At 42.2% G+C, this 15,535-nt stretch overlaps 1 pseudogene; it reads right to left on the minus strand.

Moving 5' to 3' along the window:
- LOC111527563 overlaps positions 1-9,412 on the minus strand; it is a 43,180-nt pseudogene extending 33,768 nt beyond the window's left edge.
- Positions 9,413-15,535: the final 6,123 nt, after the last annotated feature.

Below are 15,535 nucleotides of genomic sequence, written 5' to 3' on the forward strand. Positions count from 1 at the left end.
AAAAAAAAAAAAAAAAAAAAATTTCCTCAAGATGCCTGACAGATGCCAAACTTTTCTATATATATATTTCTCTCTCTCTCTATATATTTATATATCTATAATATATAAATATATCTATAATATATACATATATATATTTATTTGTAGAGATGGGGTCTCGCTATATTGACCAGGCTGGTCTCAAACTCCTGGCCTCAAGCAATCTTCCCATCTAGGCCTCCCAAATATTAGGATTACAGATGTGAGCCCCAATGCCTGGCCTGATCATGCCTTTCTTTATTTGTTCCTTCCTTCCTTCTTTTCTGCCTTCCTTCTTTCCTTCATTTGTTAAACCAGCAAGTACTTTTGAGCTTCTCTGTGGAACAGTACAGTGGTAAACTTTGGGTCCTTGCTTTGAAAAACAATACAGCCTAGTGGGGAAATTAGATAAATAAATTTAAGTTAATAAATAAATAAAAAAATTCAGTGTGATAAGGATTATAAAAGAGCTCTATTGGGAGGCCGAGGCAGGTGGATCACCTGAGGTCAGGAGTTCGAGACCAGCCTGACCAACATGGTGAAACCCCATCTATACCAAAAATACAAAAATTAGGGGGACTGAGGCAGGAGAATTGCTTGAACCCGGGAGGTGGAGGTTGCAGTGAGCTGAGATCACGCCATTGCACTCCAGCCTGGGTGACAAAGCGAGATTCCGTCCCCACCAATCCCTCCCCCGCAAAAAAAAGCTCTGACCCTAATCCAAATCTTATCTAGTGGTTGTCAACCAGGGGTATTTTTGCCTTCTAGTGGACAGGTGGCAATATTTGAAGACATTTTTGGTTATCACAATGGGGTGCATCCTGGCACCTAGTGGCTTAGAGGCATACGATGTTGCTGAACATCCTACAGAGCTCAGAACAGTCCCCCTCGACAAAGAATTGCCCAGCCCAAGAGGCCAGCAGTGCAGAGGATGAAACACCAATCGGAGCCCTGACCTAACCAATCAAACGTTAGGAATTTTCAGGGAGGGAAGTGAGAAGAATGTGAGCTCAACAATGGGCCCCACTTTGTTCAATAAACAGGTGGGTGTGGAACAACTTAGCTTTAGAATAAATAGCTTCAAAGTCTTATTTGATGTGAAAACTTTGTTTTGTCAGGAAAGTACATGCAGATTGTTGGGCTGACTTCAAAGACAGCTCTGGGGCCTGCCCTTTGTCCCCTGGAGTACTAATGCCCGTGTCAGCCCACCTCTGCCTCCTTGCACCACATTCTCTTTGGAAGAGTGTTTTAAACCTCACAAAGTATATTCTGTGAGAGATGAGAAGTGCCTGGACAATTACCTAAAACTCTCCAAACTACTGTAGCTTCTGAGCCAGGAGGAAGGTTTTGCCAGAGCAGAAGACCCAGGAGGGGGCTTGAAGGGTGAACCCAGTAGTGGGAGCTGAAAACCCTCAATTCCCCAGAGACCAGCCCAAGATTTCTCTTTGTTGCTCAGTCTTCCTGCCTTTTTCCTGTCAGACAACACACAATATCAGAAATTCATCTTTAGATAAGGAGGAAGGAGACACCAGCCAACTCAAGGGACAGCAATGATGCTCAGGCACACACACATCCACTGGGAGGGCCAGCCTCATCCACCACCTCCCACCTTGCCTTTCTCATAGGGCACTTGTTTCCTGCTGTCATTATCACCATAATTGAGGATTACTACTTGTTAAGGGGTGCTGTGTCTGAGGTTTTTATTAAGGACAATGGAATAAAAACATAATATGCATACAAGGCCAAACAGAAAATTATACAGGATAATATAATAACTTGGTTGTGGAAAGAAGATAGAATGAGCAGTTATAAGAATTCATTCTGGGCCGGGCGCGTGGTGGCTCACGCCTGTAATCCCAGCACTTTGAGAGGCTGAGGTGGGTGGATGACAAGGTCAGGAGATTGAGACCATCCTGGCTAACACGGTGAAACCCTGTCTCTACTAAAAACAAAACAAAACAAAACAAAACAAAATATTAGCCAGGCGTGGTGGCAGGCACCTGTAGTCCTAGCTACTCAGGAGGCTGAGGCAGGAGAATGGCTTGAACCCGGGAGATGGAGGTTGCAGTGAGCCAAGATCACGCCACTGCACTCCAGGCTGGGCGACAGAGCAAGACTCCGTCTCAAAAAACAAAAAACAAACAAACAAAAAAAGAATTCATTCTGGGGTTAATTGTTGTTTGAGCAAATAAATATCTGGATATGGTAGAGAATGAGGAAGCTGGGTGTAGAGAACAGTCTTAAATCAGAGGGCAACAAGCTTTGGCAAATCCCCGTATGTACAGTTAAGGAAATATGCAAATATGTTATTTGTCTTGCTGGGAACTCTGATATGTATAAGATAGCTCCAAGAGCAGAAGCTTTCACACTTCTTTAACCATAGCCTGAGGAAAATATATTTTATATATTAATTAGTGCATATATATGTGTATGAACAGAATTCTTGCAAAACAAAATGTATCCTTATGAGCTGATATGCTCCCTATTCTATATTAGACTAGTCTACTCTGTTTTAAAAATGCTGGTCAGCAACCCACTATATTGAGTTCAAGATCCACAATTTCTAAAGGGCCAGATAGTGAATATTTACAGCTTATGAGCCACATATCCTTTTTTACAACTCTTGTTGCATTTTTTTTCTACAATCCCTTAAAAAGGTAAAACTATGAGCTGCGGTCACCGATGGCTTAGGTCAGTTTATGCATATCAGGTCTGCAGACCATTACCTGAGTGTGCCCACCTCATGGTAATGTGGTCTGCAAACCACATTCTTTTTTTATTATTATTTTTTGAGACAGGGTCTCACTTTGTCATCCAGGATGAAGTGCAGTGGTGCAATCGCGGCTCTCTGCAACCTTGACCTCCTGGGCTCAAGTGATTCTCTTGCCTCATTCTCCCGAGTAGCTGGGACTACAGGCAAACACCACCACACCCAGATAATTTTTTTGCATTTTTTGTAGAGATGGGGTTTCATCATATTAAGGCTGGTCCACCTGCCTTGGCCTCCCAAAGTGTTAGGATTAAAGGCATGAGCCACCACACCTGGCCTTTCAAACCACATTTTAAAGACTAGAGTTATTGAAAGACTCCAGAAAGAAAAAAGGCTTTTTTTTCTATTTTTTTTTTCCAAGACAGAGTCTTGCTCTGTTGCCCAGGCTGGAGTGCAGTGGCGAGATCTCGGCTCACTGCAACCTCCGCCTCCCAAGTTCAAGCAATTCTTGTGCCTCTTGAGTAGCTGAGATTATAGGTGCATGCCAGCATGCCTGGCTAATTTTTGCATTTTTATTAGAGATGGGGTTTCACCATGTTGGCCAGGCTAGTCTTGAACTCCTGACCTCGTGCTCCACTCACCTTGGCTTCCCAAAGTGCTAGGATTACAGGCATGAACCACCTTGCCCAGCCTGTTTGTTTTATGAGACAGTCTCACTCTGTCACCTAGGCTGGAGAGCAGTGGCACAATCATAGCTCGCTGAAGCCTAGAACTCCTGGGCCCAAGTGACCCTCCTACCTTCAGCTTCCGCAGTTGCTAGGACTACATGCACACACCATCATGCCCAGCTAACTTAAAAAAAAAAGAAAATTTATTGAGACAGGGTCTCACTATGTTGGCTGGGCTGGTCTCCTGGCCTCCCCACCTTAGCCTCCCAAAACTCTGGGATTACAGGCATGAGTCACCATGCCTGCCTGAAAAGAGTTTTGATAGTTTAACCTTAAACCGTCTAACTCTGCATGGTCCAACCATATTTGACCAGTAGGACACCAGTTTGTAGCTCCTGTTTTTAGGGATGAGTGTAACTTTATCTTCCACGTATATCTTTTTCAAAGTTTTATTACATAAGTTGCCTCTTTTAAATTTGTGACAAAACTCTTCTTTTTCAAACCATTTGGTAGTTGGTGTTGAAATCACTACAACAGGATTATTGAAGAATACAAATTTGAAAGTTGTATTATTTATTTTACATTCAGGAAAATTAAATAAAAACAACTAATTTTTACCTAAGATATTACAGTACACAAATACTTCCCAATGCATGATATCTTTTGATCTTTAAAGCAATCCTGTACAGTTACCCAGGAGGCTGAGGCAGGAGAATCGCTTGAACCAGGGAGTTGGAGGCTGCAGTGAGCCACTGCACACTCCAGCCTGGTGACAGAGCGATACCCCGTCCCAAAAAAAAAAAAAAAAAAAAAAAAAAAGCAATCCTGTGAAATAAACTAGTAGATATTGTTCTGGCCTTCAAAAAGAGAAGAGAAAACAGATTGCTAGAATTTTCATTGATTTGCCTACTTGGCAAATGATAGAACATAGATAAAAAATTGAGCCCAGGAGCCAGGCATGGTGTCTCACGCCTGTAATCCCAGCACTTTGGGAGGCTGAGGTGGGTGGATCACGAGGTCAGGAGTTCGAGACCAGTCTGGCCAACATAGTGAAACCCCGTCTCTACTAAAAATACAAAAAATTAGCCACGCGTGGTAATGTGCACCTGTAATCCCAGCTACTTAGGAGTCTGAGGCAGGAGAATTGTGTGAACCCGGGAGACAGAGGTTGCAGTGAGCTGAGATGGTGCCATTGCACTCCCTCCTGGGCAACAGAGCGAGACTCCTTCTCAAAATAAATAAATAAATAAATAAATAAATAAATAAATAAATAAATAAATAAAGATTGAGCCCAGTGTGTGTGTGTGTTTTAAATATACTCACTAGCTTCTTTATAAACAGCAAAAATGTCAGTTAAATATATGTTGTATAGTTGACATAGCTTAGGTCTTGTAATATCAGTTCTTACTATCTTACTTTTTTCAGGGCTTTATTGCACTGAAATGCATTGACTGGAGTTACTTCCAAACAGGCCTAATTTTTTTTTTTACCTTGGAGTATCTTAAAAACATGGGGCAGCACATTTTCTGCACATTAATGAGATAAAGTCTTATATACCTAGACCCAAAGGTTTCAAGGGCTTCTACTGCTCCATTATATATTTATAGGGTTTGACTGTATGCGCATCCAAATCTCTTCTTAAATTGCAGCTCCCATAATTCCCACGTGTTGTGGGAGTGGCCTGGTCGGAGATAATTGAATCATGGGGGCAGTTTCCCCCATACTGTTGTCATGGTAGTAAATAACTCTCACGAGATCTGACAGTTTTATAACGGGTTTCCCCTTTTGCTTGGGTCTCATTCTCTCTTGCCAGGAAAGCAGTGACTTTGCTCCTCCTTTGCCTTCCGCCATGATTGTGAGGCCTCCCCAGCCATGCTGAACTGTGAGTCCGTTAAACCTCTTTCCTTTATAAATTACCCAGTCTTGGGTATGTCTTTATCAGCAGCATGAAAATCGACTAATACATGTATTGTGAAACTTTGAGATAGTGCCTTGTAATCCCACAGGATTTGAACATAGTTTAACATCTGGTTAAAACCTGATGTGGAAAAAGCCCACCACAGGGGCCAGTAGCCGGGCGCGGTGGCTCAAGCCTGTAATCCCAGCACTTTGGGAGGCCGAGACGGGCGGATCACGAGGTCAGGAGATCAAGACCATCCCTGCTAACTCGGTGAAACCCCGTCTCTACTAAAAAAATACAAAAAAAACTAGCCGGGCGAGGTGGTGGGCGCCTGTGGTCCCAGCTACTCTGGAGGCTGAGGCAGGAGAATGGCGTGAACCCGGGAGGCGGAGCTTGCATTGAGCTGAGATCCGGCCACTGCACTCCAGCCTGGGTGACAGAGCGAGACTCCGTCTCAAAAAAAAAAAAAAAAAAAAAAAAAAGATGCTTTGAGGCGTAGCACTCCTGCAAATCCCGGGACCACTGCACGAAATCTCTCAAAGCCACATTGCTTGGCTTTGGGGTGCCCCACTGCTGGCATCCAGGTCCCCTGAAACAGTGGATAATTCCATGAACTGCTTTGTGATCCTTGTGAGATCCCTCTAAGATGGCATCCTCTCCCGGTGGCTTCCGAGGAGTTTCTGTTTTGGGTTTTGCATGAAAAAAACATGCTCTTCTTGGGCATTGGTTGAAAAAGTGAGAAAAGGAAGGCCACGGAGACAGAGGCCAAGGATATGACGTTGAGGTAAAAGTAGGACAAGTTCGCCAGGGATACCAAGAGTTGGGCCAGCACCGACCCTGCTGTGTAGGCGGCCAGCGTGACGCTCCTGCAGTAGCCGCTCACTCTCTAGTAGTGCTCGGGGCTGACCACGCTGTATACATAGGCGTAGTAGGCCACCTCGGTGGCGGTCACCATCCCGTAGAGGAACTCTACAACCTGTATGGTCTTCACTCCTTGGCCAAACCAGAGCAGCAGCCAGGTAATGATGAAACTGATACCTTGCAAGATGATGAGCGGCTTGTAGCGGACGTAATCAGTGAGGACAAACACAGGCAGCAGCAGCACCAGGTAGGAATATGTCCAAACGGGGAAGATCTCATCTGTCATCTGCAAGATTAAGTGGGGAGAGTACAAAGACAAAAAGAAAAAATCAGGATGTGAAATACACCCTGGGCCTCTGACACTTACCATTATCAAGATGACATGTATCAACCCCAGGATGCACTGCTTGGCCTTTGCCAAAGTGGATCTAGTTTCATGGTTTACATTAATTTCTAACAATACATTGGAAAGCAATAAGAAACTGAAATTCAGGGAAAAAAATTGAATGACAGATATTCATAAGGTGTGAATTTATACTTCCCGGTGTAAAAACCACAGCAGCTATTATCTTAGTTATCTACCTTTTAAACTTTATAAATGTAATTTGATCTGCAATAAGCTGTGGAGGCTAGGAAAAGAGACCATAATGGATAAATTAATCTTTTTACACTTGACAGGATTTCCAGAACAAGCTAGGGCTGCTCAGACACTGTTGCTTACTAGCATGTAACAAAATAGTTTATTCTTCTTCACAGTCAGAACCAAAAGGTCAAAAAGGATGTCTCAGTACTGGAAGAACCTGACCGCCTTCTTTCCCTTTCATACCCATGAGTACAAAAATGAGTAGCCCATTGCGATACCATCTCGGTGATCAGGAAAATATGGAACAAATGACCAGTTTGAGACTGAATGTCAGAGAAAGAGATATGTATGAGTTTATTTTCTACTCTTCTGTTTTCTTCGCTTTACTTTTTTGGGCTGCCCTGGAGGAATCATAAGAAACTACTTAGTAGCTCTCTCGGTCAAGTCAATTTTGGCCACAGTTTCTCTTGGAACTGGTGGCATTGGCCAATTATCTGAGCCCATCTGTAGTAAGTGATTATTTCATTTTCTATAAGGGGAATGTACAGTGGGTGGAGGATGACATAAAGGCGGTTGGGGTAGACCTTCTCAAATCCCTGTCCTCTGAATTTCTAGACAACCGAAATAAACCCACAGATTTACTGAGCCTGAGAATGCCCTTTGCTATGACCTAATCTGTGTCCTTACGCTTTGGGTTCCCAGGTAGACTTTTACCCAAGCACTCTTGAAGTTTGGTAGAACTTTATTCTTGCTGGTTTTGGCTTTTGGGTATAGTCACCAACATGGGAAAAGCTGTATGCCAGATATGCTTTTTGTGACAATCTCTGGTGTTTGAATCCAGCCGAGTCATAGCTTCCAGCTAAACCAGTTTGTACCTAATGGGATATACTGGTGTTTATTGTGAAGAAAAAAGGTGGATTGGTTTAGAAGGCAAAATCTACTTGGTGTGAGGTGGGTGAACGTAGATGGTGGCTAGGAAAGAGAGGCAAAATAAGATAAAATTGTTGGGTGCAATTGCTCGTGCCTATAATCCCAGCACTTTGAAAGGCCGAGGTGGGAGGATTGCTTGAGTCTGGGAGTTCCAGACCAGCCTGGGCAACACAGTGACACCCTCTCTTTACAAAAAGAAAAAAGTAAATATTAGCCTGGCACCTGTAGTCTTAGCAACTTGGGAGGCTGAGGCAGGAGGGTTGCTTGAGTCCAGGAGTTCCAGGCTGGAGTGAGCTATGATCGTGCCATTGCACTGCAGCCTGGGCAACAAAAGCGAAACTCCGTCTCAAACAACAACACCACCACCACCACCACAAACAGACATTTAGGTTCAATAAGTCTAGGGTGAGGTCTGAGTATTTACGTTTCCAACAAATTTCCAGATGATGCTGATATGCTGGTTCAGAGACAACACTTTGAGAAGCACTGGCTTAGAGGCTTCTTAGGACTTTTATTCCTGTGACTGCGGTAAAAGTTAAAAACAGCCTTAATATTTATAAATAAAGAGGGGAAAATCTTGTGAGGATTTTTCACAGGGTTGTCAGTAACTTTTCTCCTGCGCCACCCTCACCATAAAATTTCATTTTATCCTCTAAGACTTATACTATCTATCTATCTATCTATCTATCTATCTATCTATCTATCTATCTACTTATTTATTTGAGATGGAGTCTTGTTCTGTTGCCCAGGCTGGAGTGCAATGGTGCGATCTTGGCTCACTGAAACCTCTGCCTTGCGAGTTCAAGCGATTCTCCTGCCTCAGCCTCCTGAGTAGCTGGGACTACAGGTGCTGGCCACCATGCCCAGCTAATTTTTGTATTTTCAGTAGAGGTGGGATTTCACCATGTTGCCAGGCTGGTCTTGAACTCCTGACCTCAGGTTATCTGCCCACCTCGGCCTCCCAAATTGCTGGGATTACAGGCGTGGGCCACCGCACCCAGCCGGACTTACACTCTTTATTGGATATGGCTTCATTTTAGGTTAATGATAATATGCATTGAAGTCCTGGAGTATTGTTTTTGCGCAACTGAAAGATGAGGCAAGGCTGTTTTCCACCCTAAAGAGTTTATATTTTTGACAGGGCACAGTGGCTCATGAATATAATTCTAGCACTTTGGGAGGCCAAGGTGGGGGGATTGCTTGGGCCCAAGAGTTTGAGACCAGCCTGGGTAACATAGTGAGACCCTGTCCTTACAAAAAATAGAAAATTAGCCAGGCATGGTGGCACACGCCTATAGTTTCAGCTACTCAGGAGGCTAAGACAGACCGAAGGATTGCTTAAGTCTGAGAGATTGAGGCTGCAGTGAGCTGTGATAGTAGCATGGTACTCCAGCTTGGGCAACAGAGCGAGATCCTATCTCAAAAAAAAAAAAAAGAGTTTATATTTTTATGTGTCAAATACATAAAAATCATTAAGGCCCATCTGTTCACATTCGAGGGAGTAAGAAGTACTAGTATTTGGCTTCTACCCAAGGCTTTAGAAATAGTTCTAGCTAGAGTTAAATCTAAGATAAACATGTTAGTTAACTTACCATGCTGAGGCTCAAATTTTTATCTGGTCCCAACAAATAAGGTACAAAAAATGGATCTGATGGTTTCATCATAGAGAAAAATCCAAATAAATGGAGAATTATGGTGGGAAAAACCCAAGAACAGCTCAGTGAAATTTGGTGACAATTCATGATTGGTTAAACTGTCACAGGGGAAAAAAAGCAAGTAAGGAGACTGGTCATCAATCTAGTTAATTTTTTTTATGAAACTTGCGTTCTCTTCCCTATGTTCCTTTTGTCCTTCAGTCTTAAAAATTAAAAAAAAAAATCATTGTGACTGAAAATATGTCACGGGTCAAAACACAAAGCTTGAGTCTTTGCTTTTGGATTTCTTGTCGAAAGAGAAAAGTAATAATTACTTGAAAACAGTAAGGGATTACGTTTCAGTTCGGCTGGAATGATGGGTCACTGATGGAAAACCACTCTTAAGTTTCATTTAGGTAAATCAACCAAATTCTCATTTCATCTTTTAGAGTTAGAAAAACATCAGGGACTTTCTTCTGAAGCAGAAATCTTGGGCAGAAGAAGAGACAGTGACATTGGCAGACTTTAGACAGGAAAGAGAGTTACCAATAGATATGATTGCTAAGCAAACATCTGCTTCGTGCCCCTTCCCCCAGCATCCTAAAACATGTAGCTATTAATAAGCTGGAAACTAATTTTAATGAGTATTTATATGTAGTGAATAAAAAAGCCTTTGGGAGATAGGATTTATAAAGCAGATAGACTCTTTGCTTTTTCTAAGCATCAAACTCAAAGTGAACATCGGCTTAGCATAAGTAGCCTAAATTAATTTGAACTGTCGTCCAACCGGGCGATTTCATGTGTTTTTAGTACCTATTTCTAGAAGAAGAATTATGTGACACTTAAACAAGATCACGACATGGATAAAATTCAAATACAATACTTAGAAGTACTTTTCTGAGTTGATATTTTAGCCCCCGTTACGATTCTTTTCCCACTTCTGTAACCGTATTGAAAAGTAAGAATTTGTGGTCAGAATGAGAAGCCTCCAGGTTGGCTGATGGCAGGTGGGACCAGGGCACCTTTTATTATAGAAAGTCTCCAGCAGCACCAGGCGGGGTCTCACCCCCTCAGTTGTTCACCACTTCCTTCCTGAAGCCTCCCTGACCCTCTCCGTCTCCTCCCCGTCCTTCCATTACACCTCATCTCAGTCCAGCTCTGGCATGCCATTTAAGACCATGGACTCTGCAGTCAGACAATCAGCTCCAAATCCTTCTCTGCCACTTACGAACATGTGACCTTTGGTAAGTTACTGGACCTCTTTATACCTCAGATTCCTCATCTGTAAAGTGGGGATGATAATATGTTTTGAGGATTCCATTCGCTAGTGCATGTTGAAACAGTGCCTGGCACACACTATGCAGTCACCAATCATGAGCTATACAATTTGCAGTACTGATGGCTTTGAAAGGTATTGATGTGTTGACACACACATCTCACCACTAGCCTGGGATCTCCTTGACAGCAGGGATTCAGCTTTGTCACCTTAGAGTCTAGCACAGTGTCTGACCCATCAAAGGTATCAAGCTGGGAGCAGTGGCTCATACCTATAATCCTGGCACTTTGGGAGGTAGAGGCAGGCGGATCACTTGAGGCCAGGAGTTTGAGACCTGCCTGACCAACGTGGAAAAACTCTGTCTCTACTAAAAATGCAAAAAATAGCCAGGCATGGTGGCGCATGCTTATAGTCCCAGCTACTCTGGAGGCTGAGGTACAAGAATCGCCTGAGCCTGGGAGGCAGAGGTTGCAGTGAGCCATGATCTCGCCACTGCACTTCAGCCTGGGTGACAGAGTGAGACTCCGTCGCAAAAAAAAAAAAAAAAAGTATCCTAGAAGTGCATGTTGAAAGTACAGTCGTCAAACCAGACTTTTCTAACTGACCATAAAAATTCAAGTAATAATAAATTTTCCAAGCATTTGCCTTATTTAAAGTTGTTCTCTGGAGTGAGAACTACAAGCCACCATTTGGTTCTCAAGGATATGCTGGTTACTTACTCCTAAAACAGCTCTGGAATAAGGAAAAGAGGATTTCCTGGTGGGAAGAACATGGCCATTGTAGTTGAGTAAATTTAGGTCTCTGATCCACTCTTTCAAGTCGTGTGATCCTGTCCAAGTTTCTTTGTGTCTTGGGGCCTCAGTTTTCCTTGCCTGAAGAGGGAGATGGTAATGCACATCATGCAGGTGTAGTTGTGAAGAAATTTCCTGGCCTAATGCTTTCATGGTAGCAGGTGCATAACGTGGGTTACATTTCACGTTATGCCACCTCTACGTAGGAATCCACGTCTAGCTTCTGTGACCATGGAGGAGAGAAGGATCATCTTTACAGAGAGTGGAGACACTGGTCATCATCCAGCTCATATAAGCCACAGGCAGGTGCTGGAGCCTGAAACCACTAAGTTTTAAGTGAGTTTAGCAATTGAGATTGTTATTTACACTGATCAGTCCCACTGGCAATTAGGGGGAATAGCCAGGGGAGACTTGTATTCATTAGAAATAATCCTCTGGAAAGTGAGATATTAAATAATTGCATACTTCAGAAAAATGCATTTTTTTTTGTCACCAGATCCACTGCAGTTTTACAAGTGTATTTTGGAGAACACTAATTCCTGGGTTACTACTAATAAAATATAGAGTAGAAACGATTTCTAGGACCAGGCACAGTGGCTCACACCTATCATCCCAGAGATTTGGGAGGCCAAGGCAAGAGGATCACTTGAACCCAGGAGATGGAGGCTGCAGGGAGGAAAGATCATGCCACTGCACTCCAGCCTGAGTAATAGTGTGAGACCTTTCCTCAAATAAAACCCCCAAAATTAGCCAAGAAATCTCAAATCCTCTTTCTGAATCAGGCATGCACCAGACATCACTCACAGTTTTTGAGGACCAGGAGAGAGCACGGCTTCAGGTTTTTACATTGGAAATAACTCCCGATTCCTCCCCTGATGCTAGCAGCAGAATGTTTAACTCAAGATGGTTGGATGGGTTGGTTCAACTAAATTAGGAAGTTCATTACCAGCACAGTGAAAAGACTCAAAGAATATGAGTGATCACATGGAGAAATAGCTACAACAAATCCTCTCCAGTGTGAGATTTCCACAACTCTGATTAGGATGGGCACCAACTTTGCCCCCTGCTAGTATCTTCATTTATTGTAAAAAGATGGTGAATGGTATATTATTTTATCTGTCAGCATTCTGCTTACATGGTCCCTCTGAACTGAATGCTTTTCCTTATAGACTACAGAAAACGAATGTCTACCAAGGAAAAACTTTGAAAACATAAAGAATACAGTATTCCTTGATTATGTGGTCTCTCTGAGGTGGAAGGGAGCAAAAAACTCAGCGTGAAAGATTTAAACACTCCTTCCTTAGGGCTATTTTTTCTAACTTCAAGGCATTCTTCTACTTGTACAATTAAAGGCACAGTTATAACTATGGGAAAAAAAAAAAAAAAGACAAACAGTGAATTTACAATCCTATGTTATCCCAGTGGCATACTTTTTAATATATCAAGCAGATGTTAATTTTTATTTAATGTTTAACCTCTGCTTCCAGGTCGTTGGTTAAAATGTCACTGAAGAAATGCTCTGATTTGCTCCTAATTATGTTAGAATGCAAATTTCTAACCTTTGCAAGGAAGATGGGTGCAGAGAAAGCAGTGGACTTCTGGTCTGGGCCACCGGTCTATCCTGGTGTTGCTGTAGACAGGCAATCCTGGAACTTGGGGGCTCTGGCTTACTGCAGAGCTGGTGGGTGCTCTGAGCAGCTTGGTATTTCATAAACATCCCAGGTATTACTGGGATGTGGTCATCAGATATTTTTTTCTGTTGTACTTAATCACAGCTAGGTGACCTTACTCAGATTCCTTAACCTTTCTGAGTCCCACTGATTAAGAGAAGATAAAAATTATCCACCGTTTTGTTTATAAGGAGTAAAGAAGATCAGTAGGGGAGGAATCCAAGCAACACCTAATATAATAAATACAGCTGTCTTTCCCTTGCTTTTCTTTGAAAATCTGGTCTAGTCCCAGTCACCAGGAAGATCACAAGGACCAATGAACTGGTGATAAAATAAAAGCCCATAATGTCAGACCCAGCTAATATAGATTGTTGATCATCTGTACAAAAATCAATGTAAAAGTTTACGAAATCAATTTCAAGGCTGTGCTGTAAGAGTAAGGAGAGATTGAAGAAGTAAATTTGTGGCTTAACTAAGGTTGCAAGGAGAACTATTTCTTTAAGGAATTACATTGTCTGAAAGCACTTTGTAGATACTAACTTATGTAAGAGTAGTAATAAATCATTCTTAACTGCTCTTTAATCAAATTTTCAGTCCTTCATTCCATAGTTCCTTTCATAGGGAACCCTCGGTCAGCTTCATTAAATTCTGCTCAAAATGCATGCTTTCCCATATTTCCCCCATTTGGATGTTTTACTAATTCATTTTGATTCTTCTCTACATAGTCTAAATTTAGACTTCTAGCCTCCAAAACTGTGAGACAATAAACTTATGTTGTTTTAATCCAACCAGTATTTATGGTACGTCGTTAAAGCCACCCTAGGAAGCCGACACAGATTCTGGTGCACCTAATTTGAATTTTTAATCATTTGCACAAAATGTGGGATTAATGTCACATTAAAAATATTTAAATCTACTCTGTTCTGATTTTCCATGTATCAATACTTTCATTATTGTTAAATACAAATAGGACAGATGAACCTGTATTTACATGTGGAGTGAAATTTTCCAGTTTGTTTTTGTTATCTTTAGCTAGGTAATAAATGTTAGTTACATCCCATATGGTGGTTGTTTGAAAACTTAGATGTTCACATAAAAGACTACAATGTTATGTATGTATTTATTTATTTATTTTGAGACAGCATCTTGCTCTGTTGCCCAGGCTGGAGTGCAATGGTGCGATCTCGGCTCACTGCAACCTCCGCCTCCCAGGTTCAAGCGATTCTCCTGCCTCAGCCTCCCAAATAGCTGGGATTACAGGTGTATGCCACCACACCTGGCTAATTTTTGTATTTTCAGTAGAGGCGGGGTTTCACCGTGTTGACCAGGCTGGTCTCGAACTCCTGAGACCTCCCACCTTGACCTCGCAAAGTGCTGGGATTACAGGCATGAGCTACCATGCCTGATCTACAGTGTTATTTTTTAAAACTAGATACTATATGAAATGCTGACATGATAAAGTGGTGCTTAACCCTTTTAGATGGCCTGCCTTTTTAAGAAAATGGCAATTTTCATATACAAATGTATACATTTTTAAATAGTTTAGTCATTACTCGATTTGTAATTTATTTTATATGGATTTTCCCCTCTGAGATTCAAATGTTTGTAACCATTGCTGTCTTTTTTACAGGTCTCTCTTCTTTATCAAGTTATCACATTTGGGAGCAAGTGTAACACAATAGAAACGAAGGTGTCTCTTGCGCGGGAGGCTGATGCTCCAAGGGAACCGTGGGTGGGATCCATGCTTTCAGCTAACACAGGCTTCATCCACCCTAAGTGCTCAGGCAGCATTTGGAGAAGGAAGAAGGATGACTGGAAGGAAGAAAGTTACTTTTTTTTTTTTTTTTTTTTTTGCAGTTGTGGGGAAATTGCACTGATCCACACTTTTATTCAGCCTGCCCGGTCACGAACAGAGCATAATTGCTGCACGGCTGGCCAGAACAAACACTTGAGCTGGAAATACCAACCTATATATATGTTCGACACAGGTTAGTTTTACAGAATTTTCACCTCGACTTCTCAATACAAAACCTGTTTTTCATAACTAGCATTACCTCCATCTGCAGAAATTTTCAAAGAAAAGATGACTCAGTCTATTCTAGAACCTGTTGTTATTCCTGGCAGGGCTACAATGAAATTGGGTCTAGTGGGATTTATTGTTGGGGTGGATGTAACTCCTATTGAATCTGAAAGCACAGCATCAAGTGAAAACTGCTGAACAAATGCTAAGCATAGAAACTCTTCTCTTTATGAACTTTTTGGTTTTCAATAGGCTGCCCTGAGTCTGCTTTTTTGTTCTTAATTGAATACAACATGGTACAAAAAATTACTACCCCTGGCTGGGTGCGGTGGCTCACCCCTCTAATCCCAGCACTTTGGGAGGCCGAGGCGGGCGGATCACAAGGTCAGGACTTCGAGACCAGCCTGGCCAACACAGTAAAACCCTGTCTCTACTAAAAAATACAAAAATTAGCCGGGCATAGTGGCTCACGCC

This window comes from Piliocolobus tephrosceles, chromosome 11, assembly GCF_002776525.5.
Source record: "Piliocolobus tephrosceles isolate RC106 chromosome 11, ASM277652v3, whole genome shotgun sequence".
Lineage (NCBI taxonomy): Eukaryota > Metazoa > Chordata > Mammalia > Primates > Cercopithecidae > Piliocolobus > Piliocolobus tephrosceles.